This window comes from Heterodontus francisci, chromosome 35, assembly GCF_036365525.1.
Source record: "Heterodontus francisci isolate sHetFra1 chromosome 35, sHetFra1.hap1, whole genome shotgun sequence".
In the NCBI taxonomy this organism is placed as follows: Eukaryota; Metazoa; Chordata; class Chondrichthyes; order Heterodontiformes; family Heterodontidae; genus Heterodontus; species Heterodontus francisci.
Genome location: NC_090405.1, coordinates 36878533 through 36905842, shown reverse-complemented (window position 1 = coordinate 36905842; position 27310 = coordinate 36878533). Strand labels below are relative to the sequence as shown.

General features: G+C 44.8%; 1 protein-coding gene across 3 annotated transcripts in view; it reads right to left on the bottom strand.

The window, feature by feature from the left end:
• Positions 1 to 25462, bottom strand: part of sin3aa (SIN3 transcription regulator family member Aa) — a 122746-nt gene extending 97284 nt beyond the window's left edge. For all 3 annotated transcript variants that reach the window (XR_010969464.1, XM_068015350.1, XM_068015353.1), the window contains exons 1-2: positions 25381 to 25462; positions 18093 to 18245 (exon numbers count right to left, since the gene is read on the bottom strand). The gene's annotated coding sequence lies outside the window, so the exon portion shown is untranslated. The remainder of the gene's footprint in view (positions 1 to 18092; positions 18246 to 25380) is intronic.
• Between the last annotated feature and the right edge of the window lie 1848 nt (positions 25463 to 27310).

The window sequence follows — 27310 nt, the reverse complement described above, 5'->3', positions numbered from 1 at the left end:
GGACCAGCAGTGACAGGACTACCAGTGTGAAAGGACCTCAACAGTGTGACTATCCACGAGATCACCGAGGTACCCATTACAGCAGAAGAGACCAAGGGTACCCACATTGAGTCAGTCCACTATCTACAACAAATGTACCCAGACAGGTTCGACGCCATACGAGATTTCAAAGGCGATGCCATACTGCACCTCAGAGGATGCAATTCTGTTAATCAACCCTCCAGAAAGTGCAATGGGCACATACAAGAAAAGCTGAAGCATGATTTAGATGACATAGAACACGATTGCATCATCCATCGTGTGCATCATCTCACAGACTGGCGTAGCTCAATTACATGTGTATTGAAGGATAGAGCAATCAGGGTATGTCTAGATCTGAGGTATCTAAACCTCTCCCTGAAGAGATGCCCCCATAAGATTCCAACATTAGTAGAGTTGAATCCCAAGTTCACAGCAGCTAAATTCTTCAAGGTAGAGGCGAAATATGGATATTGGTCTGTAAATGCCTGCTACCCGCCCCGGACCCGACAATATGGATCAGTTCGGGCCGCTCCTCTGGGTCTGACCTACGGGGTCGGGCCGGGCCAGGCCAGGTCCGGGTTGGGGACACACAAGGTAAGTGTTAAAAGTTTTTTTTAAAAAAAACTTAGCTGAGCTGCGAGTCCGGGACGTCAAGCAGGGAAACTGAGACTGCGCAGTGAGTGTCTCTCTGACATCATCACGCTCATGCTGCAGCTTCCAGCAGATTGGGAGTCGGAAGGTAAGTAAAGGGAACGTTGCGGTGGTCGGGTTCGGTCAGGTTTTTTTTTGTCACTTGAGCAGGCCTTTATTGGTTGGTACACTTAGCTAAGAAATCTTAAGTCACCACCTTCAGGACATTTGGAAGATACTGCTTCCAGAGACTACACTTCGGCTTACGTCAGTCAAGATCTGTTTCAGCGGCATATGGACAGCGTTATAGAAGACCTACCTGGATGTATATGCATTGCTGATATTGGAATAATGGGCAAACCCAAATAGCATGATTGAAATCTCCATTCACTGGCAGTAGCTCATCGCAAAGGGCTCGTTTTTTTTAACAGCAAGAAGTGCCAGGTGAATGCAAGATCAATTTCCTGGGCTCCATGTTTTCAGGTTGTGGAATCTATCCTGACCCAGGCCAAATTGAAGTAAGGCACGTGCCTACTCCAAGTAAAGGAAGGTCTCCGGAGATGTCTTGGACTTTTCAACTTCTAAATATTTCTGACAAACGATCACAGAGCCCTGGGAGGACCATCAGCATATGTCTGAGTCTCTGGAACAAGCATCGTCAGCAGAAACCCGTACCCTACAGTACTACCTTCCAAGGAAGAAGACAATCCTGGAAGTCGGTGCCTCACAAATGGCTAGGAGCGTGCATCCTGCAGGATGGCAAACCAATTGCATTCAGGTCCAAATGTTTATCCTCAGCACAATCCAATTACTCAAACATAGAGCGTGAAACACTTACTCTGGTGTTTGGGATCACAAGGTTCTACACTTACCTGTCCAGTAAGCAGTTCGCTGTGGAAACCACTGGAGATGATCTGGCGTAAACCATTGACAAGCAAACCACCTCCAACTACAGAGAGTTGGTGAAAATGCAGGGGTACGACTTCATTTGCTACAAACCAGGTACCATAATGGTCCCTCGGCTACCCAAAGCCAAGCAAGAATGAAGTTCTACTGGATCTACAAGTAAACCGCATGGACGTCAAGCTGGAAGATGTACTCAAAATCAATTTTTATTGCATTTTAGTCAGCACAAATGTGACCAACTACAATCAAACAGCCAATGACTCACAACTGAAGGCACTGTGGAGTCATCATAGAAGGTTGGCCTGATACAGTAAAAGTGCCAGAAACATTCAAGTGCTTTTGGTCTTAAGAGATGAACTCAGTATCTTGAGAGGTGTCACCTTCAAGGGAAAACAAGTGTGCCCAAAGCTCTGACAGGACATCTTGTCACAACTTCACTGGATACCGCAAAGACTGTGGGCCTTTACAATACTCTGGCAATAGTACTAAGGACTTGTGCTCCAGAACTAGCTGCGCCCCTAGCCAAGCTGTTCCAATATAGCTACAACACTGACATCTACCCGGTAATATGGAAAATTGCCCAGGTATGTCCTGTACACAAAAAGCAGGACAAATCCAACCCAGCCAATTACCGCTCTATCAATCTACTCAATCATCAGTAAAGTGATAGCATGGTCAACGACACCTTCTATCAAGTGGCATTTGCTTAGCAATAACCTGCTCAGTTTGGGTTCCGCCAGGGCCACTCAGCTCTTGACCTCATTTACAGCCTTGGTTCAAACATGGACAAAAGCTGAACTCGGTGAGGTGAGAGTGACTGCCCTCGACATCAAGGCAGCATTTGATTGAGTACAGCATCAAGGAGCCCTCACAAAACTGGAGTCAATAGGAATCGGGGAAAACTCTGCGATGGTTGGTGTCTTACCTAGCGCAAAGGAATATGGTTGTGGTTTATTTATTTTTATTTATTTATTTTATTTAGAGATATAGCACTGAAACAGGCCCTTCGGCCCACCGAATCTGTGCCGACCATCAACCACCCATTTATACTAATCCTACAATAATTCCATATTCCTACCACATCCCCACCTGTCCCTATATTTCCCTACCACCTACCTATACTAGGGGCAATTTATAATGGCCAATTTACCTATCAACCTGCAAGTCTTTTGGCTGTGGGAGGAAACCGGAGCACCCGGAGGAAACCCACACAGACACAGGGAGAACTTGCAAACTCCACACAGGCAGTACCCAGAATTGTACCCGGGTCGCTGGAGCTGTGAGGCTGCGGTGCTAACCACTGCACCGTGGTTGTTGGAGGTCAATCATCTCAGCTCCAGGATATCACTGCAGGAGTTCCTCAGGGTAGTGTCCTAGGCCCAACCACCTTCAGCTGCTTCATCAATGACCTTCCTTCAATGATAAGATCAGAAGTGGGGATGTTCGCTGATGATTGCACAATGCTCAGCACCATTCACAACTCCTCAGATACTGAAGCAGTCCGTGTAGAAATGCAGCAAGACCTGGACAATATCCAGGCTTGGGCTGATAACTGGCAAGTAACATTTGTGTTACACAAGTGCCAGGCAATGACCATCTCCCCTTGACATTCAATAGCTTTACAATCGCTGAATCCCCCACTATCAACATCCTGGGGGTTACCATTGACCAGAAACTGAACTGGACCAGCCACATAAATACCGTGGCTACAAGTGCAGGTCAGAGGCTAGGAATCCTGTGGCGAGTAACTCACCACCTGACTCCACAAAGCCTGACCACCATCTACAAGGCACAAGTCAGGAGTGTGATGGAATACTCTCCACTTGCCTGGATGGATGCAGCTCCAAAAACACTCAAGAAGCTCGACACCATCCAGAACAAAGCAACCCGCTTGATTGGCACCCCATCTATAAAAATTCACTCCCTCCACCACCGATGCACAGTGGCAGCAGTGTGTACCTTATACAAGATGCACGACAGCAATGCACCAAGGCTTCTTAGACAGCACCTTCCAAACCCGCGACCTCTACCACCTAGAAGGACAAGGGCAGCAGATGCATAGGAACAGCACCTGCAAGTTCCCCTCCAAGCCACACAGCATCCTGATTTGGAACTACATTGCCGTTCCTTCACTGTCACTGGGTCAAAATCCTGGAACTCCCTCCCTTACAGCACTGTGGGTATACCTACCCCACATGGACTGCAACGGTTCAAGAAGGCAGCTCACCACCACCACCTTGAAGGCAATTAGGAATGGGCAATAAATGCTGGCCTGGCCAGTGACACCCACATCCAAAGAACAAATTTTAAAAAAATTCAAGGCCATATGGGTACAGAACGAACAAGACAACTGGCACGAGACAGTTTAATTGGCCAGAAATCAACAGTAACATTAAAAGGTTAGTGAGGATGTGTGAGGCATGCCAGAGCCACCAGCCACAACAATGCAGAGATCCTCTACACCCTCACGAGATTCCGTCAGTCCCTTGGTCCAAAATTGCCACAGATCTATTTTCCATTAATGGAGACAACTTTATCTTAATCGCCGATTATTTCTCCAAATTTCCAGTTGTCACAGGTAAAAGACATTTCAAGTGCAGTCGTTGCAGACACATTGAGTACCATATTCAGTCTATTCAGTACACCTGAAGAAATTCTGACCATGGGCCACAGTATATGGGCAAACCTTGCAAGGATGTGTGTGCCAAATGGGGCATAAACCACGTAACATCCTCACCATATTACCCTAGATCTAATGGTCAAGCAAATGGTTTGCACAGTCAAATCACTTATCCTGGATGTGTAGGACAACAAAACAATTTATGTTGCCATGCTCCACCTCAGAGCTGCACCTATAGATATGGGCTTACCGTCACCAGCCGAGATCATATTTTGGCAGACAAGTGCAAACGATTCTGCCAAGCCATCATCTGTCCAAATTCTCCGACATACAGGGGAGAATGAAGATGGTTTATGACTGACATGCAGGGGGGAAACTACCTCAGCTACATGTAGGATAAAAGGTCAGGATCACACATTGAGAACGTGGTTACCCACAGAGGTATCCAAAGTATACAGTAAGCCTAGGTCCTACGCGATTACAACATCTAACGGAGCAGTGTTGAGAAGAAACTGAAGCCAACTGAGAGAAGTGTGCAATACTCCAATTGCACACAGCAGACTCAAAAAAACACTAACGATCAGGGTGTGACAGGACAACGACCAACACATTGACCACATGCCTGCAAACCCAAAACAGCCAAGGATGAAATCCACATCCCCAGAAGGATATACCATAACGAGATCTGCACCGAAACGATATATGGACTATTGAGCCTATGTACTTGTAGATTTCACAATTCCTATCCTATACCTGTAAATTTTATAATCTATATTCCGTATAACTAATTTTGATATCTAATTTTGTCTTTTTTACTTGTAGCATACGAGACTTCCCGTTGGAAAGAAAGGGGATGTTATATGATTGCCTTTAAGAGCGATGTCCCTTTAAGATCTCAGTATGCTAATGAGCTAAGCATCAAGATGTAGTCATCTGACTACAAGCCACCGTCCCTCTGCAATTGTAACAGCTAGAGGAAGGTTTTGTAAATAGTTTGCTCTGTGCGCCGTATACTTGTTAGCTGTTAATAAACCTGTTAGAGATCTTCATAACTGGACTCCACGCATCATGTTGCATCAGACAACATAAAGAACTCATTTCAAAAGAGTTCAATATGTTGGATTTGGAGAAACCATTTCCACTTATTCTTGCTCCCTTGTGCGGAAGAATACTAGATAGTAACATCAAATAGGTTGAAGAGGAATTTCTTTACAGTGGTGAGAATGTGGAACATGCTGCCACAGTGTGTTTGAAACAGATAGCATTGATACATTGAAGGGGAGACTTGATGCATACATGAGGGAGAAGGGATTAAAAGGATACAGGGTGTGAAGAAGCTGATGAGTAGAATAAATAGCAGCATATACCAGTTGGGTCGAATTACCCATTTCTGTACTGTGGATTCTATGCAAAGGCACTGTAACAATGTAAGTTAGTGAAAGGAAGATTGGAGATGGTGTTAGTCTGCAAGCACAGTGGGGTTCCAGCTTTTTGAGCTGGTGATTAAAGCAGTTTTGAATGGCCTGAGGAGAGAATATTACATAGAGTTATACAGCACAGAAACAGGCCCTTCGGCCCATCGTGACTTTACAAAGTCAGATAGCATTGAGGCCATAAATGGAAATTGGGTGTGCAGCAATTTAGTGGGAATGGGTTTGAAAGCAGATTGGTCAATCTCTGACAGGATGCACTTGGAGAAGCGATGCGGTGAGATGGGGGAGCAACTGAGGTAGTGATTTCAGAGTTAGGATAGGAGAGCAGTGCGGAGGGTGTGTTGTTTATTTTGGTAGGTGAAGGAAAGTGGGGATAACAATAGAGGCAGGGTAAAGTTGGACATGTTTCTGATGCCTCATGTGGCCAAACAGCCAGCTAACCTATGAAGAATTGCCAACTGGGAGCATATAAAATCATAGAATGGCCTCCTTCTGTGTTGTAACCATTCAGTTCTTGGTGTTTGTGTCGGCTCGCAACACGAGCAACTCAGCTAATCTCACTCCCCCACCGTTTCCCTGTAGCCCTGCAATTTTTTTTTCTCCAGATAATCATCCAATTCCCTTTTGAAAGCCACAATTGAATCTGCCACCACCACACTTTTCAGGCGGTGCATTTCAGATCTTAAACACTTGCTGTGTTTTTAAAAAAAAATTTTTGGTTCTTGACCCTTCTGCCAATGGGAAGTTTCTTCTTACCTATTCTGTCCAGACCTCTCATGGTTTTTAACTCCTCTATTACATCTCCCCTCAACCATCTCTAAGGAGAACAGCTCCAGCTTTGCCAGTCTATCCCCAATACCTTAGACTTATTCTCGTAGATACTTTCTGCACTTCTCTAAAGCCTTCACATCCTTCCTAAAGTGTGGTGCCCAGAACTGGACACAATACTCGAGTTGAGGCTGAACCAGTATTTTATGAAAGTTCACCATAACATCCTTACTTTTGTACCCTATGCCTCTATTTAAGAAGCCCAGAATCACATATGCCTTATTAACCACTTTCTCAACCTGCCCTTCAATGATTTTGTGCACATATATCCCCAGGTCCCTCTGCTCCTGCACACCCTTTAGAATGCATCCTTTTTTTAATATTGCCTCTTCGTTCTTCCTACCAAAATGAATCATTTAACATTTCTCTGTATTAAATTTCATCTGCCGCATTTGCCTATTCCACCAGCCTGTCTACGTCCTCTTAAAGTCTATCACTATTCTCACAGTTCACAATACCTCCAAGTTTTCTTCTCTGCAAATTTTGAAATGCTGCCCTTCACACTCAAGTCCACATCATTTAATATAGATCAAGAAAAGCAGTAGTCTTAGTACTGAGAGGGTTGATGCAGACACTGTAGTTAAAGAGGAGTGTGAAATATTAGATATGATAAGTATAATGAGAGGAAATGCTTGAGGGTTTAATATCTCTGAAAGTGGATAAATCGCCAGGACCGGATGGACTGCATTCCAGGTTGTTAAAGGAAGCCAGGGAGGAAATAGCGAATGCGCTCATCTTCAAATCCTCGCTAGATACAGGCGATTGGAGGTCTACGAACATTGTACCATTGTTTAAAAAGGGTGCGATGGATAAGCCAAATAATTATAGGCCAGTCAGTCTGACCTCGGTGGCTGAATTGTTAAATCTATTCTGAGGGATAGGATAAACTGGCATTTAGGCACAGATTAATCAGGGATAGTCAGCAGGGATTTGTTAGGGGAAGGTCATGTCTTACTTCCTCAAAAAACTCAATTAAGTTAGTAACAGGAGGATTGATGAGGGTAATGCAGTGGATGTGGTTTACATGGATTTTAGTGAGGCATTTGACAAGGTCCCGCATGGCAGACTGGTCAGTAAAATGAAAGCCCATAGGATACAGGGGACAGTGGCTGGTTGGATCCAGAATTAGCTCAGGGACAGGAAACAAAGGGTAGTAGTCAAAGGATGTTTTTGCGAATGGAAAGCTGTTCCCAGTGGCATTCCACAGGGCTCAGTGTTGGGTCCCTTGCTGTTTGTGGTATATATTAATGATTTGGATTCAAATGTGGGAGGCATGATTGGGAAATTTGCTGATGACACAAAAATTGGCCGTGTAGTTAATAGTGAGCAGGAAAGCCGTGAACTCCAGAAAGATATCAATGGTTTCGTTGAGTGGGCAGAAAAGTGGCAAATGGAATTCAATCCAGAGAAGTGTGAGGGAATACAAATAAACGAGGTGGTTATTGAGAGGGGTAGAAGTGAGAGACCTTGGAGTGCATGTCCACAGGTCCCTGAAGGTGGCAGGACAGGTAAATAGAATGGTGAAGAAAGCATATGGAATACTTTCCTTTATTGGCCGAGGTATAGAATACAAAAGCAGTGATGTGGTGCTGGAACTGTATAAAACACTGGTTAGGCCACAGCTGGAGTATTGCAGTTCTGGTTACCACATAACAGAAAGGATATAATTTCTCTGGAGAGAGTACAGAGGAGATTTACAAGAATGTTGCCAGGACTTGAAAGTTGCAGCTATGAAGAAAGATTGGATAAGTTAGGGTTGTTTTCCCTGGAACTGAAGAGGCTGAGGGGTGACTTGATTGAGGCGTACAAAATTATGAGGGGCCTAGATAGAGTGGACAAGAAGGACCTGTTTCCCCTGGCGGGGAAGTCAGTTACCAGGGGACACAGATTTAAGGTGATTGGTAGAAGGATAAGAGGGGACATGAGGGGAAACTTTTTCACCCAGAGGGTGGTGGGTGCCTGGAATTCGCCGTCAGGAACGGTGGTGGAGGCAGAGACCCTCAATTCTTTGAAAAGGTACCTGGACATGCACCTGAACTGCTGTAACCTGCAGGGCAACTGACCAGGTGCTGGAGGGTGGGATTAGTTTGGGCGGCTAGTTTTTTCAGATGGCGCGGTCATGATGGGCTGAATGGCATCCTTCTGTACTGTACTTTTTCTATGGTTCTACAACCTTCTTCCGGTCTGGAAAAACATAGAAAGATGTAGGCTCATACCTCAAATCACTGCCTTTTAGGAGAAAACAGAAGGAAACTGGATGGGGAAAAGAGTTTGAAAATTGGCTGAGAGGTACAGAAAACTAGTTGGAGAGCTTAACAGACCGATGCAGAGGAAGTATGCTGGGTCCATAACCCAGAGGTCAACTGCTCCAAACCATTCTTTGCCATGTGGGTTTACACGCTTGATTGCTGAGGCACTTTAGGCACAACTTGTGAAAGTTAGTTTAGTTGAGCAATGTGGCTTATATCCTCCAAAACCTGCCTTGTAAATAGAAAATCCTGGCTTTGAATCCCAGAGGTATCTTTAACTGGTGAGCAATGTGGGACATTAATTGACTACTAACAAAATACTGATTTCAGTTTACATTATAGCTTTCAGTTTAACTGGACCTCAGTTTAGATTATTTTGATCTGTGGTGACCTCTTAAAGTGGGCATTTATGGTACTGATTTCTGTCTGGTGAAACTGTGGTTCCCAGTGGCCCAATTAAGATGCAAATCTAGTTGGCATCATTAATTTCACAGCAAAACTATCCTGACACAAGGCAGTGTGTTCATAGAAATGTCGTCCCAGCCAAGCTTTTACTCTTAGATTCACATTTTCCATTGTCTGGAATTTTTAAAATTTGTTATTGGGATGCGAGTGTCGCTGACCAGACCAGCATTTTTTCCCCTTCAGGTGTTGGTGAGCCACCGCCTTGAACTGCTGCAATCCATGTGTTGTAGGTACACCCACAGTGCTGTTGGGAAGGGAGTTCCAGGATTTTGACCCACAGACAGTGAAGGAATTGTCTAGTTCCAAGTCAGGATGGTGTGTGACTTGGAGGGGGAGCTTGCAGATGGTGATATTCCCATGCGTCCGCTGCTCTTGTCCTTCTAGGTGGTAGAGGTCGTGGGTTTGGAAGATGCTGTCAAAAGGAGCCTTGTCGAGTTGCTGCAGTGGATCTTGCAGATGGTACACACTGCTGCCACTGTGCTGGTGGTGGATGGGGTGCTGACTGAGTGGCTCCAGTGATCAGTAGTTCAGCAGTGAAGTGGAACAGTCTACTTATGAGGAAGGAGTATGTGAGGTGGGTGCTTGAAAAATGAGGACATGACCATTGTTTTAAAAATTCTTGGTAACTATTGTAGCTGGCTTTCAAGTAGATCACAGTTGGAGATCCCAGCCTCTTTGCCTTGGCACTTGTATAATTGTTTCCCCGTTGTGACAGCACTGTCAGTCTCCTTTGGGTTATAAGGAGATGAAACTTCCTCCATTCTTCTTGGACAGGAGAAAGAGCCTTTTTCTCTCACTCAGGAGCACCTCTTGCAATCTTCACAGAGATGTGCCCATCCAAAGAAGGTATCAGGATGTTGGAGAAGGATAGATTGCATTTTAGAGACTAGAAATATATTAAACAAAACTGATAAATTGTTGCTTCTGTCTTGGATGCATGAGTGTACAAAAAGACATTAGATTTTTTTTTTTCAGCATTGCTTCCGATTTCACCAGTCTTTTCTCTAAACAGGCTGAATTTGCCAGACTGGGATTTGGAGCAGTTATCTAATTTCTACCGTGGGGGAACAATAGGGCCACAAGAAACACGAGGCTTTGAAACTAGTAGTCTTTGAGAATAATAGCATTTGCAATTATAGCAAGTGACAATGAGGGCCAGAGAAATGAGTGGATCGATCCACAAACAGAATTTTCTGGCCTGCCTTAATCAGTGAGCAAACAAAGCTTAGTTAGTCCTAAGTAGAAATGTTCACTTCTAATACTTGTTTGGGGAAACACTAAAGCACTTCACTTTGTTTTCACATGTATCATACTCATAAGGTATCATCATCAAGCAGGCCATTCTTGGGCTATGAAACCATCAATTAAAATATTGCTCTTTCTAGGTCCAACAATATTCATTACAGTTCATTTCCCCATTCATTATCTTGGCACAAATACTATAAATAGAATGTCAGTGTGATATGACTGTAAAAACAAAATGCATATTTATCTCTTGTTACTGTCCATGATGTGAACTTTCTCTCTCCATAATATAGACACACACACATTCAATCCCAAGGGATAATCAGTCATATGCTGCATAATGTCATCAGTGATGAGAGCTGTTCTGGAGATGTTTGATGCTAAAACCTTATGGTAAAGGGTAGAACCAGGTCACTATATATTTTTTTTTTTAAAGCTGGCATCTGAAAGGAAATCCCTTTCAAGCTTCCAATTTTTCAACTTCTCTCTCAACCTTTCTTGTCTGCCTTTCATTGTCTCCGTGTTCAGTTATCCTCCTCCTTCTCTCCATCCATGCTCGAAATACACTTCTTGACATGCTCTTCTTCCTACATCCCCACTGTGAAATCCAGATCCTTTGCTCACCATTCTATTCAAATTTCTTCCATTCAAATTCATTCTCCCAATTCCTCAACTGTGAAACTTTCTCCTCCTTCAGTCTTCCAATCCTCTTATAATCTTCATGATCTTACGCTCTAAGCTTGGCATTTCTTCAAGTCTTCCGGAGTTAATCATACTTTTTTCAACCTTACTGGTGTCTGGCATTTGTCTACATTTCTCAATTTAAACGTTTTTAAAAAAATATATTAATGTTCATTCTATTCAAATAACCCAGTTCTTCCCTTTGCTCTTGCCTTCAAAATACCTCCTTAGCCTCACCTAGCCTGTTTCAGTGACCATGTCTTCAGCCCCATGCACCTTAGCTCCTCAGATTAGTCTACTCCTTGTTCCCCATTCTCTTCATTTCATCGTTGAAAGCTGCTCTTCTGGTGTCCATGCCTCATCCTCCCTATTAATTCCATCCACCTTCTTAAAATGTCTCCACCTGCATTTAGCTTTGTCCTTTAGGTTCATCTACTTTTTTTTGTCTGCCCTTTATAGCATCTTTTGGACATGGGAAACACTATATAAATGCAAATAGTTCTTATGACCTGTGTCCTTGGTTAACACTTGAGTCAGAAGGTTATGGGATCAAGCCCCATTCTGATGCAATACTGACAAGAGTGCTCCACTGTCAGAGGGCCTTTGGATAGGACATCAAACAGCAGGTCTTTAACAGATAGCTGTTAAAAGTCTCTGAGGTACTATTTGAAGAGAACAGGAGGAATACTCCTCTCAACTAAAACCACCATTGAAGCAAACTCTCCTCACTGCTGCCATGGAGCTTTGCATAACTGGCTGCCCACTCCACCTGGGCATAACTAAATGCAAGTGTCATACTTTGAGACAGTGCTGTAACACACAAAGACTTCTTTTGCTTCTACAAAATTGTGTGTTTTCTAGGTTTTGTTATTTGTTAGCTATTCTCTGATGAAATAAAAGTGGGAGTGAGTCTGTGGCCAGCAAGAATCAAGAAGAAAGTCTTGAGAGCCCTATTTATAAGAGGTGTAAGATCACAACTGGAGAGGGAGATGAATGTAGAGTCAAGGCCTGATTTTTTTTTTTCTTGAAGTGTTAAATAAACTGGGATGAGGCTTTAAAATCTAATGCTGCAGCACTAGTGGGAAGTTAATGAAAGCTCAGCTGTGAGGTAATCTGACTTGCTCCCATGGAATTAATTTCCAGATCTAGGCAAACATTTTCAAATTAACTGACTGTTAATGTTTAGTATAGAAATATGATCAAACCCACTGCCATATTTCATCTTAAAACAGCAGTACAGTTGGGATGCTAAGAATTATTCAGAATCGGTTTGTGAACTCATTGTTTCCATTGAGAGTGAATTACCAGATGATTAAATGGATGCATTATAAAGACTCAAAAATTGGATACTTTCATCAGTTCAAACTAATCCAAGTACTTCATAGATCATCCATTTAATAGGATACCAGGAAATGGGTTTATTTTTACAAAAGTAAAACTCTGCACCTCTCTCCTCCTTTAAAACCTATCTCTTTGGCCAAGCAACTGAACTAATATCTCCTTATGTGGCTTGGTGTCAAATTTGGCAGTGCTCCTGTGAATCACCTTAGGACATTATGCTATGGTAAAGGTGCTGTATAAATGCAAGTTATTGAAAGTACTATTAGTTTATTGTCATTGAAAAGACAATAGGGAAAGCCTTAGTGATTTACTGGGTAAAAGTCACAGAACAGTAGGTTCAGTTATGATTTTCATCCTATTAGCTGATCTCAGCTGGTTACGCCAATTGACTTAGCCCAGACTTGGAAGAGGAACATTTGGCTGATGTGTGTACTCTATGGCTACTCAGTAGATCCTGCATGTGTGGGGAAGATTGTGATGCCTTTCACAGTTGATACCTTGTTGCCACTCAATGTTTAGATGTGGATAGGAAGGAGGCACTGAGACTAGCAGTACCCATGGGTACATACCCCAGTAAGAGTCACCACCTTTTTGGGAGGGAATGGATGGGAGAATTTGGCAAAATGAAATCTTGAGGTAACAACACTTTACATTTGCTGTGCCTCATAATTTTAAATAGCAACCAACTTACTAATAAAACAGAGTACAAAATTAACCAGCCTTTAAGCATGGTTTCAGACCAGAACATTGAGGCCTCCAGAGTAATAGTCATGCGGAATAGACTCCTAGCTACATCAGTTAATGCTGTGCCAATTAACTCCTGGGTAAACAGCAGGATAATTGTCTGATTTAAGAATAAGACTAGAGGGGATTAGAAAAAGGACCCATTACGGAGACTCAAAAGTTTCATTGAACATGATGTTGCCCATGCTGTCGTGGGGCTGATTTTTGAGTCACCTTTAGAATGCAACTGGCCAGAGTTGAAGGAACAAACTTGTACTTTGCATTGCAACTGGTCACATCCGCAGGATGTCCCAAAGCAATGAATTGCACTTAGCATCACATAGACAAATAGAACAGCTGGCTGTCATGTTAGCACAGTCCTGTAAACAGCAATGAGAAATGATCAGTTTATCTGCTTTCAGAGGTGCTGGTTGAGATGGAAGTTGGCCAGGACAAGAATAGTATTGCATGCAAGACTGGATTAATGTCCTGGAGTTCTGCTGAATAAACTTGGGTGAGAAATTTCAGTTCAGACCACATCACATCCTCGGGACGTCCCAAAGCTCCAACCAACCAACGGATCACTTTTTTAAAAAAAGTGCACTTGTTACTATTATCGGCAATGCAGAAACCAAATTGCATATAGTAAGCTCACTCAGACAGCAATAACATAAATGACCAGTCAATTTTTGGTAGTGTTGAGCAGATAAATATTGGCGAAGACACATTAAGAACTCTTCAAATAGTGCCACAGGATCTCTTGGTCTGAATATCCTCTGGCAATGCAGCACTCCACTGATATCAGATTAAGTATGTGCTTAAATACTGGAGTGAGACTTAAAACCACAAACTACTGATTCTGGGGCAAGATTGCTACCAATTGAGCCACGCTGGCACTTCAGCTTTAACTGCGGTCGATCACTTCCCTGAAGATTAGGAGAATTGGACAAATTCAAGGACAGCGCTAATTGTATAATGTGTGCCAAGAATGGGCTTGATGGAAAAAACAGTCTCCCCTTGTTTCAAGCCTTCTCCTATTCTGTAGTTATGTACTTAGCTAGGTTCAATAGTATCTCAAAGTATAACAAGAGACACACCCCAATCCTCCCCAATTTATGATATTCAATCTTCGTGTTTAGATACTTGAACTCAAACACAAATCCTTGAATATAGAGCCAGATGTGGGACAGAAATAGTTTGGATTTACAGATCATTCAACTATTTATCAGTATATTCCTTCAAATATGGGGGGGGGGGGAGCAGAGGGGGCCAGATGAAATGGCATCAAATACAGTCAGTAATTAGCTCCAAACTCTGTCTAGTCACCAGATTTCAAGGTAGAGCTGTGCCCTCTTGGAATGGTTTCAACTGACCTTACAATTACCCCATGGCATGTTTCTAGGTGGGGGGAGGAGGGGTGGTGGAAGAATGAGAGAGAGAGGGGGAAGAAATTGCTTTTGATGCTCTTGCACATCTCCTAGTAACCAAGGTTAAAGGCCTGGGAATTTTTCACTCCATATCTATCTCTTCCAGCACATGCTCAATCAGGATCCCACCCTGTCCAATAACTGGGAAAATCCCATGTACTAATGCTCCATCATCACTGTGAATTTATTATTAAAATCACCATCACACCTCTGATCTATGCCAAAAAGCATGCTGATAGGTGTGACACCATCTTTGATACTCCCAGATCAGCTGGTTATCTAAACTAGCCTCTTGTGCCTCCATAGTAAGGGGTTGGAGTATTGCCAGGAAGTGTTCAGCCTACACCTGTTCCTATGAGACATTCAGAACCTTGAGCCTGTTCCACCATTTAATTAGATCTGTCTAATACACTTGCCTAAAATAAAATCTATCTAGTTCAGCTTTTGAATTGACCCACAGTCACAATAGCTTTTTGGGGAGAGTTCCTGATTTCCACTGCCCTTTGTGTGAAGAAGTACTTCCTGATATCACCCCTGAATGACCTAGCTGACGCAACACAATTTTTGTTAAAAAGACGAGGCAGCTTTTATTCTTGCAGCACTGAAACACAGGAAATATTTCGGGTGCATCTGGCCTCCCAGAACACTTTGAATATAGTGCGGGATGGTTAATGATCAGCATTGCTATTTCTAAGACCAGTGCTTCAGAAACAGCTGAACTTCTACCCTATAGCCCATCAATGTATAAGAAACATATGTTCAAGGGCTACCCTTTAAAGGAGGTATCCAAACTGAATGTGAAATATCCATGTACTTAATTGCAAGTATTAAGATTTAAAAGCAGGGCAGCAAGTGGTAAGCCACCGTTCACCGGGATAGTAACTAAGAAGGTTAGAACAAGAACCTGCTCTGCTAATCTCAAACAGCTCCCCCCACGCCCCCTCCAGTAACTGACTCAAGTGATGCTGAAAGACCCAGGAGCCGGTTCATTCCCTACTGGATTTACCATTGAATAAATATTCATACATTGAATGGGCTAATTCAATCTGAACAAAATGGTACCCTTTCCCACATTCCATGATGGATCACCACAGCAGCTATGGTGCTCTGTGTTTTGACTGTGCTCCTGAAAACCCAGCGGACTTACCTGTGCACCATCTTTTCATACAATTCATTCTTTTTATACAGTTCAAGAAAAGTAAGCCTTGCCTTCATATAGCACCTGTCACCACCTCGGTGTCCCAAAGCACTTTGAAGCCAGTGAAGTACTTTTGAAGTGCAGTTATTGTAATGAAGGAAGTGCAGCAGCCAATTTGTGCACAGCAAGCTCCCACAAAATGTGCAGGCCATCTCTTTTTTGCTTTCACCAAATTGTTGGTAGTTTTTCTTTTAAATAATACTTTGTTTTCTATTTCAGACACTCTCTACTCTGAGCAAAGACTCCTGTGCAGAAAATGGACTGGTGATAACAGCCATCAACTCATTTAGAACAGAAGCAGAGCACTCTGCCAGGTATAACATGACTAGATACAGAGCTCCCCCTCCTCCCCCAACAATGTGCATCAGCTTCAGAAGTGCAACCCCAACTGCACTATTCACAATTATAGCCTCATTGAGTGATATTGTCCTTCAGTGCCAAATTGTGAGCATTTTCACTTGGAGGCTGGGTGAATGGGAATTGAGACAGCCCAAACATATCTCTGAGGGCCCTTGCAGTCAGAGAGAGCACGAGAGAGAATACTTCATCCTGTTAGTGCAGGCTGGATTCAAACCCAAGTCCGAGAGGTAAAGAGACAATGTTAGTCCCTGCCAAATATGCTAACTTGCCTTCTCATGAAAAGAGAAAAGGATTAAAGACAAAGATAGTGGTGGAAATCACTACTTTCATTAATACTTGAACTCAGCAGCTCGACGGGCCAAGGTCTGTCAGTTCTCTACTGGGAAGAGCACTTTCTTTGTGTAGGAGAGAAAGCTATTAAATTCAATACAGCATACCTCTTGTTGACCAGTGAGAAGCATCATCAGTGGCTCCAGAGAAGACCCTAGCATTGATCTCACTCCAATTAAGCAATAACAACCACAACCTGCATTTATAATCATTGCCTTTAACATAGGAAATGGCAAAAGTCTTTTCACTAAGGCAAGGAGCAAGCACTAATCCTTTGTCAAAGAGTTAAATGATCAAAATCTTGATCCAAGAGTTATTTGAGGTTGGGGAGGGAGAACCCCAGATAGGAGGGCCAAGGTTGCTGAACATACTGTCATCAAAGGTGGGGTGGGGGGGAAGGAAGATACAGTGGAAGCCAGGTTCAAAAGAGGCACAAGGCTGGAGAATGCTGCATAAGTAGAATGGGTTGGAACCACGGAGGAATTTGTAGACAATGGCGAGAATTTTAAATTTGGCTCACTGTCCCCACACTGGACCAACGTAGTAAAGCAAGGACAGGGTTGTGAGCAAATGGGGCTTAGTGGCAGACAGAATGCAGACGGTGACTTTTGAAGTTTGATGGTGGAGGAGGCAAGTCTAAAGATGACAGATGGGGGATAAGCTTTTTGATAGCAATATGTTCAAGGCAGGGGTGGGACAAGTAACGTTGCAGATGTGAAAGCAATACACTACTAAGGGATGAGGAGCTCATCTCTGACAGACTGAAACTGCATGCAGTCTAGTTCAGCTGAGGTGGGGAATAGTGTTAATGGCAAGGTTATGAAGTTCTTGGCAGGTGACTAAACGCAGTGGCTTTGGCCTTCCCAATGTTCAATTGAAGGATGTTCTGGTTCATGCATCTCTTAATGTCAGATAGATGGCCTGACTACATAGGAATGGTTGTGGGATTGAGAGAGACGTGGTGGACAGACCAAGCTGGTGTCAACACCACATGTATGTAAGCTGACCCAGTGTCTATAAATATCACCAAAAGGCAGTATGTAAATGAGAAAAAGGAAGGGGCAAGGATGGATTCTTGGAGAACTCTGGGCAGGACTGTGCAGGAGCTGCATTGGGACATGTGGGAATGGAATCATAGGGGCACCTCCAGCGAGGTACACGACAGAGGACAATGGTGACAAGCCACATGGCACACTGCAGAGGTCCAAGATGAGAAGGGATAAAGCATCACACTGGCAATCAGAGTATCATTGATTGTGGGGTAGTCTCAGTGCTGTGGGCAGGGCAGAAATCAGATTGAATGGGTTCAAATTGTGCCAGATGAGAATGTAGCTGGGAAGCGAATATCTCAAGAACTGAAGGGGCTAGGCTAGAACTTGAGTACTAGTTGGAGTCAACACATGTCAAGGGTGGGATTTCTGAGCAGGTGGAGGTCATGATGGTGGCCCAGTTAGCAAGGCATCACAAAAAGTAAGAAGCCTGAGACAAGGTTGGGAAGAAGGAAAACAAGTTAAGGCAAAGAAAGGAATCAAAGAAAATCACAAACAAACGGAACAGAAATAGATAGAGAAAAAAAGACGTGAAAATACAAGAACAAAAATTTTAAATGATAGTGAGAGACAAAAAAATCCTTACCTGGCCAGTCACAAGATTGGAAGATGGTCTCAATGTTGGTTGGGTCTCGTACAGGTCGGCAGGGTAGCAGGAGAGCTCCTTCCACAAAGCAACAAGATGCTCTCCTGAAGCCGTTGATGTGCAGATGCGATGAACATGTGTTGGACACTGCCTCTGAAATGTAGGATCTCAGCTTTAGATGATCTATCCGATTTTACTTTAGCTTCAGTAAACTTCAATATGTCAACAAGGTGAGGGATGCTTGTTTTCACTTCTCATTGAGTGACAGATCCAGTGTTTTAATTGGCAAAAACAAGGTGCTAAATAGTCATTGACTAATCTTGTACTTGTCAAGTAAATTAACCTTGACTACAGTTTTCAAAACTGAAAATTTGAGGTAATGAAAGAAGGCTTTATTTTTCCTAAAGACTAATACTAGTCAATAATCATAAACTTTGGAACAGATGTTGGAAATTGAAATGGACAACTTATATTTAATCAAAAATGATGTACATTTATACAGCACCTTTAACCTCCTTAGGAAATTCAAGTGCTTCAGTCAATTAATTACTTTTAAAGTACATTGTGGGTAAATGGGAAAGTCAATGGCACACAGCAAGATCCCATAAACACTATGAATGACCAGGGAAGCTGTTTTCGTGGTGTGGGTACTTTTTTTGCTGAATAAGTGTCCGGGATCTTTTACACCCCTTAAATGATGCCTTGATTAAACCTCTTACCTGAAAGAACCTCAGACAGTGCAGCTCTCCCTCAGTACTGTGTTGAAGCTGCCAGTTCTGAATAGGGCTTGAACCCAAAACCAGGACTCTGACAAGCTAAAATTCTTTAAGAAAAAAAAACTACCCCCTATTTCATGTGCAGAGTTGAGGCAACTTTTGAAAGCAAAATCTACCACTTTGTATATACTTTTCCAAAATTAGGATTACATTTCTTGGAAACTCCAAACCAAATGAGAATTAAAATTATTAATTTGACTTAAATAAACCAATTTCAATCACCACTAGTGATAGACTTCAAGAGGCCATAGGCTGGTGGAATGGAGGCATGTGGCAGATGAAATTTAATGCAGAGAAGTGTGAAGTGATATATTTTGGTAGGAAGAATGAGGAGAGGCAATATAAAATAAGTGCAATTCTAAAGTGGGAGCAGGGTGGGTGCGGGTGCAGGAGCAGAAAGACCTAGGGCTATATGTGCACCTTGTTTAAGGTGGCATTAAGTGGTTAAGAGGCATAAGGAATCCTTGGCTTTATAAATAGGAGGCATAGAGTACAAAAACCAGGAAGTATGAAACTTTATAAAACACTGGTTCAATCTCAACTGGAGTATCGTGTACAATTCTGGGCTTGGCACTTTAGGAAGGATGAGAAGGTTTAACTGAGGGTGCAGAAAAGATTTACAAGAACAAAGTCCCTTATTCCTGGAACCAGTTACATGGATAGATTGGAGAAGCTGGAGCCGTTCGCCTTGGAGAGAAGGTTGAGAGAACATTTGATAGAGGTGCTCAAAATCATGAGGGGTCCAGACAGTAGATAGAGAGTAATGGGTTCCCATTGAAAGAAGATTCAAGAACTAGAGAATGCTGATATAAAGTGAATGGATAAAAGAACCAATGGAGAAATGAAAAACTTTCTTTACGCAGTGAGTGAGAAGGAATTTTCCTCCACACAAGGTCAGATGGCAGGTTGTTCAACCTTGCCCATCTTAGAGTGAAGACCAAAGTACAGAAGGTCCTCATCAGGGAACTCCTCTTTGCTGATGATGCTGAATTAACATCCCACACAGAAGAGTGTCTGCAGAGACTCATCGACAGGATTGTGGCTGCCTGCAATGAATTTGGCCCAACCATCAACCTCAAGAAAACCAACACCATGGGACAGGACTTCAGAAATGCTCCATCCATCAATATTGGCGACTATGCTCTGGAAGTGGTTCAAGAGTTCAACGACCTAGGCTCAACTATCACCAGTAACCTCTCGATGCAGAAATCAACAAGCGCATGTCCAGACTGGCCAAGATGATGTGGGAAAATGGCGCACTGACACGGAACACAAAAGTCCGAGTGTTTCAAGCCTGTGTCCTCAGTACCTTGCTCTACGGCAGCGAGGCCTGGACAACATATGTCAGCCAAGAGCGACGTCTCAATTCATTCCATCCTCGCTGCCTCCAGAGAATCCTTGGCATCAGGTGGCAGGACCATATCTCCAACGCAGAAGTCCTCGAGGCAGCCAACATCCCCAGCTTGTACACCCTACTGAGCCAGCGGCGCTTGAGATAGCTTGGCCATGTGAGCCGCATGGAAGATGGCAGGATCCTCAAGGACACATTGTACAGCGAGCTCGCCACTGGTATCAGACCCAATAGCCGTCCATGTCTCCACTTTAGACATCTGCAAAGGTGACATGAAGTCCTGTGACATTGACCACAAGTCGTCGGAATCAGTTGCCAGGGATTGCCTGAGCTGGCGGACAGCCATAAAGGCAGGGCTAAAGAGTGGCAAGTCGAAGACTTAGCTGTTAGCAGGAAAAAAGACAGAAGCGCAAGGAGAGAGCCAACTGTGTAAAAGCCCCAACAACCAATTTTATCTGCAGCGCCTGTGGAAGAGTCTGTCACTCTAGAATTGGCCTTTATAGCCACTCCAGGCGCTGCTTCACAAACGACTGACCACCTCCAGCCGTTGACCCATTGTCTCTCGAGACAAGGAGGCCAAAGAAGGTTAGGCTCAGGAATGCACTGCCTTAAGAGTGTGGTGGGGATAGATTCAATTGTGGCTTTCAAAAGGGAATTGGATAAGCACCTGAAAAACAATTTGCAGGACTACAGGGAAGTGGGACAAGCGGTTACTCTTCCAGAGCTGACACAGACACAACAGGCCAAATGGTTACAGCACAGGAGGCAAACATTCTATGAGCTAGGGCCAGGTTCAGCTATGTTTGTGTGTTCTACAGTGTCTGCTTGATACTGCCCCAATCTCACAATAAATGACTTCTGGGCAAGAGTGAGCACCAAGTTTTTATCCTGACTCGAACCTGGCAATTGATTCTGGAAAAAAAAGTTATTTTTCCCCTGCACTGCCATTTCTATCCATGCACAAACAACAACAAAAACTACAGCCACTCAGGCTCCATAATTTATATATTTTTCAGAACAATGAAGGACTTGAGTAAAACCTCTGGAAAAGAGATGGAAATAACTGTCCTCCAATGTCATACATCACCTGTTTGTGGCTCATATCTTGCCTTTAAAATGGCTTTATTGCTTCTCCGGTGACACTGTGAATAACAAGCTCATGTTATACTAAACCTTACTGTCAGAGTTGGTGCAGTGGGTAGCGCACTCACCTCCTGAGTCAAAGGCAGAGTTTCAAGCCTCACTCCATAGACTTGAGCACGTAGTTTAAGCAGAAGCCCCTGTTCAGTACTGAGAGCATACTGTGCTCTAGGAAGTTCTGTCTTTAAGCTCTGAAATTAAACATCTTCCCTCGGAGGTGGGATGGACACAAGATCCAGCAGCATTTTTCAAAAATGTATCCTGCACAATAGTTATCCCTCAAGCAACATGACTACATTATCTTGCTATTATCGCATTGCTGTTGATGGAAGCTTGCTGTGTGTAAGTTGGCTGCTGTTTCCCTATGTTAGAACAGTGACTACACTTCTTAAGAACTTGATTGGCTGTGAAAGAGGTTCTGAAAGGTGTTAAGAAAAAGGGGGCTTGTATATATCTATCTACTGCATAGGAGGGTCTCCGCTTCAATCTCCACTGTGTGCAGAGTTAACCAACCCCAGCCTTGACACACTTGGCAGCAATGGAGACTATTTAACAATTGGAAATGTTCGCCAAATGAAACAACTAAATACTATCCAAGCTTTTGGCTACACAATTAAGACTGAATAAAGATTGATATGGTCCATAATGTATGATGCAACTACTACCTTAAACCAAAAGTTTCTCAACTGTGTTAGTTGCCAGAGTCAAGAGCCATTATGCGACACTTGGGATCTCTTTCTCAGAACTTAGCCATGACTATTTAGTGTTCCATAAATAATGGGCACCACAGAGTGTTATAGACACCGATAACATTACCATTTAGTTGGGAAGGGGACTTTTGATTTTGCTTTATTTTAACCATCTTTAATTGGACTGTTATTTGTTATGCCAGTGGTGCCCTTAAAGAGGAGCTCAGTGCCACCTCTACTGATTGATTCCAACAGGTGCCATCTCGGCAGGAATATGACATGTCCTTGGGGTATAACTTCGAGTCAGTTTTCAGTCGTATTAATCCCGTGGTGCTTTATAGGATGAATAACGAGAGGAACCTTTCACAGATTAGACTTTCCATACCCTAAACAACGTCATTACATCGAGTTACACATTCACTAAAAACTACCTTCTGAGTCATTTTTTTTTTAAATGTCCGCTACAGTCGCTTCCTTCACAACATCCGCTCTTAACTAAAACAGCATCAGGTTGCTTTTGGTGGGGGGAAAAGTTCCCATTCACAGGAACGACAAAATAGCATGTCCTTATTCGTAAATAAAACAAGCACGCAGGATGCATTACAATAAACCGGGACAGGCTTTTAAAAAAAACTGTCCAAATCAAAAATAGATCAAACTTTATTATGTGGATAAGTCTCTGAAGTCTTATTATCTAATCTTTACTTGTATTGATGTGTTACACAGTACATTACACTTCGCAGCCAATAGGTAATATAAGGATAATGGGACTTAAAAATAACGTCTGTTTTGATATGAAGCGGCTCTGCACCTATCCACATTTCCTACACTTACAGCTCTCGGGAAATTACATGAATGGTAAGAACGAGTCCGTAGCTTTAGCAAAATCGAACTACTATTCAACCATGGCCACCACCAAAACAAGGTCAAAATATGTTTTATTAAATGTGTTTACAAATAAAGGGCCGGACGCTGAAAGGAAAGAAGTGCCAAATCAGCAATAGAGAAACTGTCGGCTCCTGGGCATTTTCACACCGCTTCCCTTTTGGACTTTTTCAACTCCAAACCTACGTTTTTGCACTTGTTTTTAAAGTCAATATCCTTTTTCTCCCCCACTCATTGGACCTTACAAGTGAGCGACTGTTTAAACTGCTCAGCTGCCCAATACGGCGGTGGGCGGGACTCGTTCAGCTGTTCGGCCCCCCTTCTGACGATGTTTTTTTTTTATACACTGTATATTGTTGGCCGCCTCAACGTCGGAAGCTCTGGGGAGACACAGCAACACCAAAGCCAACTTTTGACTTGGGCGAAAGCTACAATTGGTTAATACGTTCTGGGCTCCACCCCATTCCCCACACCGCCCTCCCCCCGCCAGTTTGACTCAGTCAACACTGCTGTCCCGCAAAACCTCCAATAGTTATTACAGTATTTCCACACTCGGATTTGTTACAACAAATGCAAGTCACAAAGCATTTGCAGAATCGCTGAGATCTCTCCGCAATGAACACTGCAACAGCTTCCCGGTAGTTAACCCCATGTTATTTCACTTTCTGACATTAACAATGTGATTGTTTCACCCCGGAAGCTGGAAGGAGCTGGAGTTACTGATAATATCTGACTTTCAGACCGCTGGGAGGTAAATAGCGCCATAAACGCTGCGCAAGATAACCGAGGCATCAACCGCCCCGGTCAGCTCTGTGCACACCATGGGCTAACTCCGGAATAATCCGCGGGCAGGAGGACTTTCCCCTCCTCCTCTCCCGCTGACGCGCTTCATTGTTACAACCTAAACTGAGCGTGAGGGAATCCCCGCCCCATCACGTGACGCCACTATTGTGACGCAATACATTCCACCTGACAGCGGCCCAACAAAAAGCACCAATCAGAGCCGCCGAGGTGGGGGGGACCCAGGCGGGAGAAAACCAATCAGCAGATCAGCCACAGGCGGGTCCCTGAAGAGGACACGGCCAATCACAAGAGCGAGGAGGCGTTGACTGTCCGGGAGAGACCAATTAAAACAGTGGGCGTGGCGTAAAGCTAACACGTCAGGGGGCGTGCTCAGTGACATCCTAAAAGGGGCGTGTTTTGTGAGGTTGGGGGCGGGGCTGGACCATGTTTACTCCTCTGGAATCATTGGGCTGGAGGTGACGGTCGTGCAGTCAGTGGGGACACTCACCCTCAGCATTGCCGGTGCCGGGGGAGCAGCGAGCGCGGTGGCTGCAGTTGACCATTAAGCCCTCACACCCTCTTCCCCCAATGCCTTAAACTGTCAAGGAAAACCCTACACAGCACCGGAGCGCAGCGCGTTTCCATAGAGAACCGGGGGGGTGCGGTGAACGCGTTGGATTTTGTTGGGGGCTCCGTGCGAGAGGCTTTTGTTACACATCGGGAGAGGGAGAGCGGCCCGGGGGGGGGGGGGGGTGGAGGAGGGAGAGCGGCCCGGGGACAGTGGGGGAGGAGGGAGAGCGGCCCGGGGGGGGAGGAGGGAGGGAGAGCGGCCCGGGGACAGGGGGGGGGGGAGGAGGGAGAGCGGCCCGGGGGGGGGGGGGGGAGGAGGGAGGGAGAGCGGCCCGGGGGGGGGGAGGAGGGAGGGAGAGCGGCCCGGGGACAGGGGGGGGGAGGAGGAGGGAGTGGGGGGGGGGGGAAGACAGGTCCGGTGGAGGGGGAAGGGAGCGGCGGCGGTGGGGGACGGGGGGTGGTGGAGGGAGGGAGGAAGAGGCGGGGCCGCCCGACCACAAATAAAATAACGCCCCTCCCCCGGCCTTCCTCCTCCAAACCCCGCACCAATAACCCGACACACTAACAAAATGGCTCAGCCGCCAGCAGCACATGCAGACTGCGCACCTTCCCTTCCGCTCTCACACTCTCCATTTTCACCCCCTCTAATCCGCTCCGCCCCCCCCCCACACCCCCGGGCAGTGGCTGGAATCGGGCGGGCGGGCTGACCCCGCACACCCAATTCCCCTGCCTGCCGATCGCCGCTGCTTTCCCCTCCCTCCCCTTTAAATCGACACGGTGTGGATTATAAATAGTAAGAGAAGCAGCGACCGCCTTCCCTTGTCCCAGAGTCCAGGCCGAGCCGCCTCTCCCGCCGCCCCGGGGACCGGGGCTCCTGCTTGGAGGGAGCGGGGGGCGGCTGGGAATTTGCTTCTTCCTTCAAGCCCAGCCCATCCTCCGCTCAGGAAGCACTAGCAGGCCGGAGGAGGGGGGGCACAAACATGCTGCCCTTCCCCCCGGAAAGCACACTAATTCCAGCCCTTAGCGCGGAAAATATAAATACTATCCACAAAACAAAACAAAAAGCTGCGAGAGAGAATGGGAGGATTGCTCACCACAAGTGCCAGCTGCTTTACCGACCTCCGCTCACAGGCAGCCCGAGCTTCCCGAAAGGGAAACTCCCCCTTTCATTAACATAGGCCCCGGGAGGACCGCGTCACTGCTTCAAACACAACCCCGCCAAAAGAGGCCAGCTTTCCCCCCACCACCTCTCTTCCTTCACATCCTCAGCCATTTGCAGCAGCCAAGTGGCCCAAGTGCTGCCCCCGGGGCTCTGAGGGTCGCTTCCCGGTCTGAAAGTCTGCTTCTCCGGCTGCAACGCAACTCCCAAATCACAGCGCCCCGAAAGGCACGTTTCTGTGAAGCGCGGTTACTGTTGCTAAATTCGCGCACAGCAAGATCCCACAACCGATGATCAAATGACCGGATCATCTGTTTCAGTTCTGGTGAAGGGTCACAGACGCTGAAAGGTTAACTCTGCTTCTCTCTCTCACTCTCCACAGATGCTGCCAGACCCGCTGCGTGTTTCCAGTACTTTTCTGTCTTTATTTCTGTTTCAGTGATGTTGGTTGAGGGATAAATAGCACCAGGGGATGTTTTCCATCCACCCGAGAGGGCAGACAGAACCCGGGTTAGCCAGAAGAAGCACCTCTGACAGTGCAGCGCACCCTCAGAGTGTCAGCATTAGAGTTTGTGTTCCAGGCTCTAGAGTGGGACTTGAACCCACAACCTTCTGACCTAGGGACAAAAATCCTACCACTGAACCACCAGCACAGTAAATGGATCTAATTCTGCATACAAATGTTAGCATGTAGCCTGAGAAAGAGGGAGGTATAACTCCAAAAGACTGCATTTCCAGTCCATCAATATATTTACAGTATTACTTCTGAATGCAGTGGCGGTAAAAACTTTTTAAATTGATTCTATTATATATATAATAATTCTGAGCTAAGTGAGCAAGTCTCATTTACAGCTTATAGAGCCATAGAATCATTTACAGCACAGAAGGCCCTTCGGCCATGGAAAACAGGAATGTCACAGTGTACAATCTATTAAGGTCAGAAGTGTGTGCAGCAAGTTTTACCTTAACTCAACGCATGCTTCAGCTGATTTGGGAAAAGAGGCAATTAGTTCTGACACTATGTGCAAAAAATGCAATGTGTTCCTTTCCCCAGCACTGCGATTCCTCTCCACGCACAAAGACATCAACAAAAACAAAATCCATGACAAGACACAAGCTCCGTACTTTTTCTCAGGAAAAGAATATAGAGACTTGGGGAGGTGGTGGTGTAGTGGTAATGTAACTGGACTAGTAATCTAGAGGTACAAGCTAGTGTTCCGGGGACATGGGTTCAAATCCCACCATAGCAGATGGTGAAATTTGAATAGGCTGGCGCAGTGGTTAGCACCGCAGCCTCACAGCTCCAGCGACCCGGGTTCAGTTCTGCATTCTGTGTGGAGTTTGCAAGTTCTCCCCGTGACCGCGTGGGTTTCCGCCCAGTGTTCCGGTTTTCTCCCACAGCCAAAGACTTGCAGGTTGATGGGTAAATTGGCCATTGTAAATTGCTTCTAGTGTAGGTAGGAGAATTGAGGGAATGTGGGGTTAATGTAGGATTAGTATAGGTCAGTGGGCCAAGGGGCCTGTTTCAGTACTGTATCACTCTATGATTTGGGTGAAAATTCTGGTAAACAGAGATGAAAATATTGGGCTGAATTTTATAACAGAGATGCTGGTCCCATCGTTGGACCGGAAGTGGATGCAAAGTGATGGAAGATGCTATCAAGTGCCACTTAAACAACTCACCTGCTCACCGATGCTCAGTTTGGGTTCCGCTGCTGACCTCATTACAGCCTTGGTCCAAACATGGACAAGAGAGGTGAGGTGAGAATGACTGCCCTTGACATCAAGGCAGCATTTGACTGAGTATGGCATCGAGGAGCCCTAGTCAATGGGAATCAAGAGGGAAACTCTCCGCTGGTTGGAGT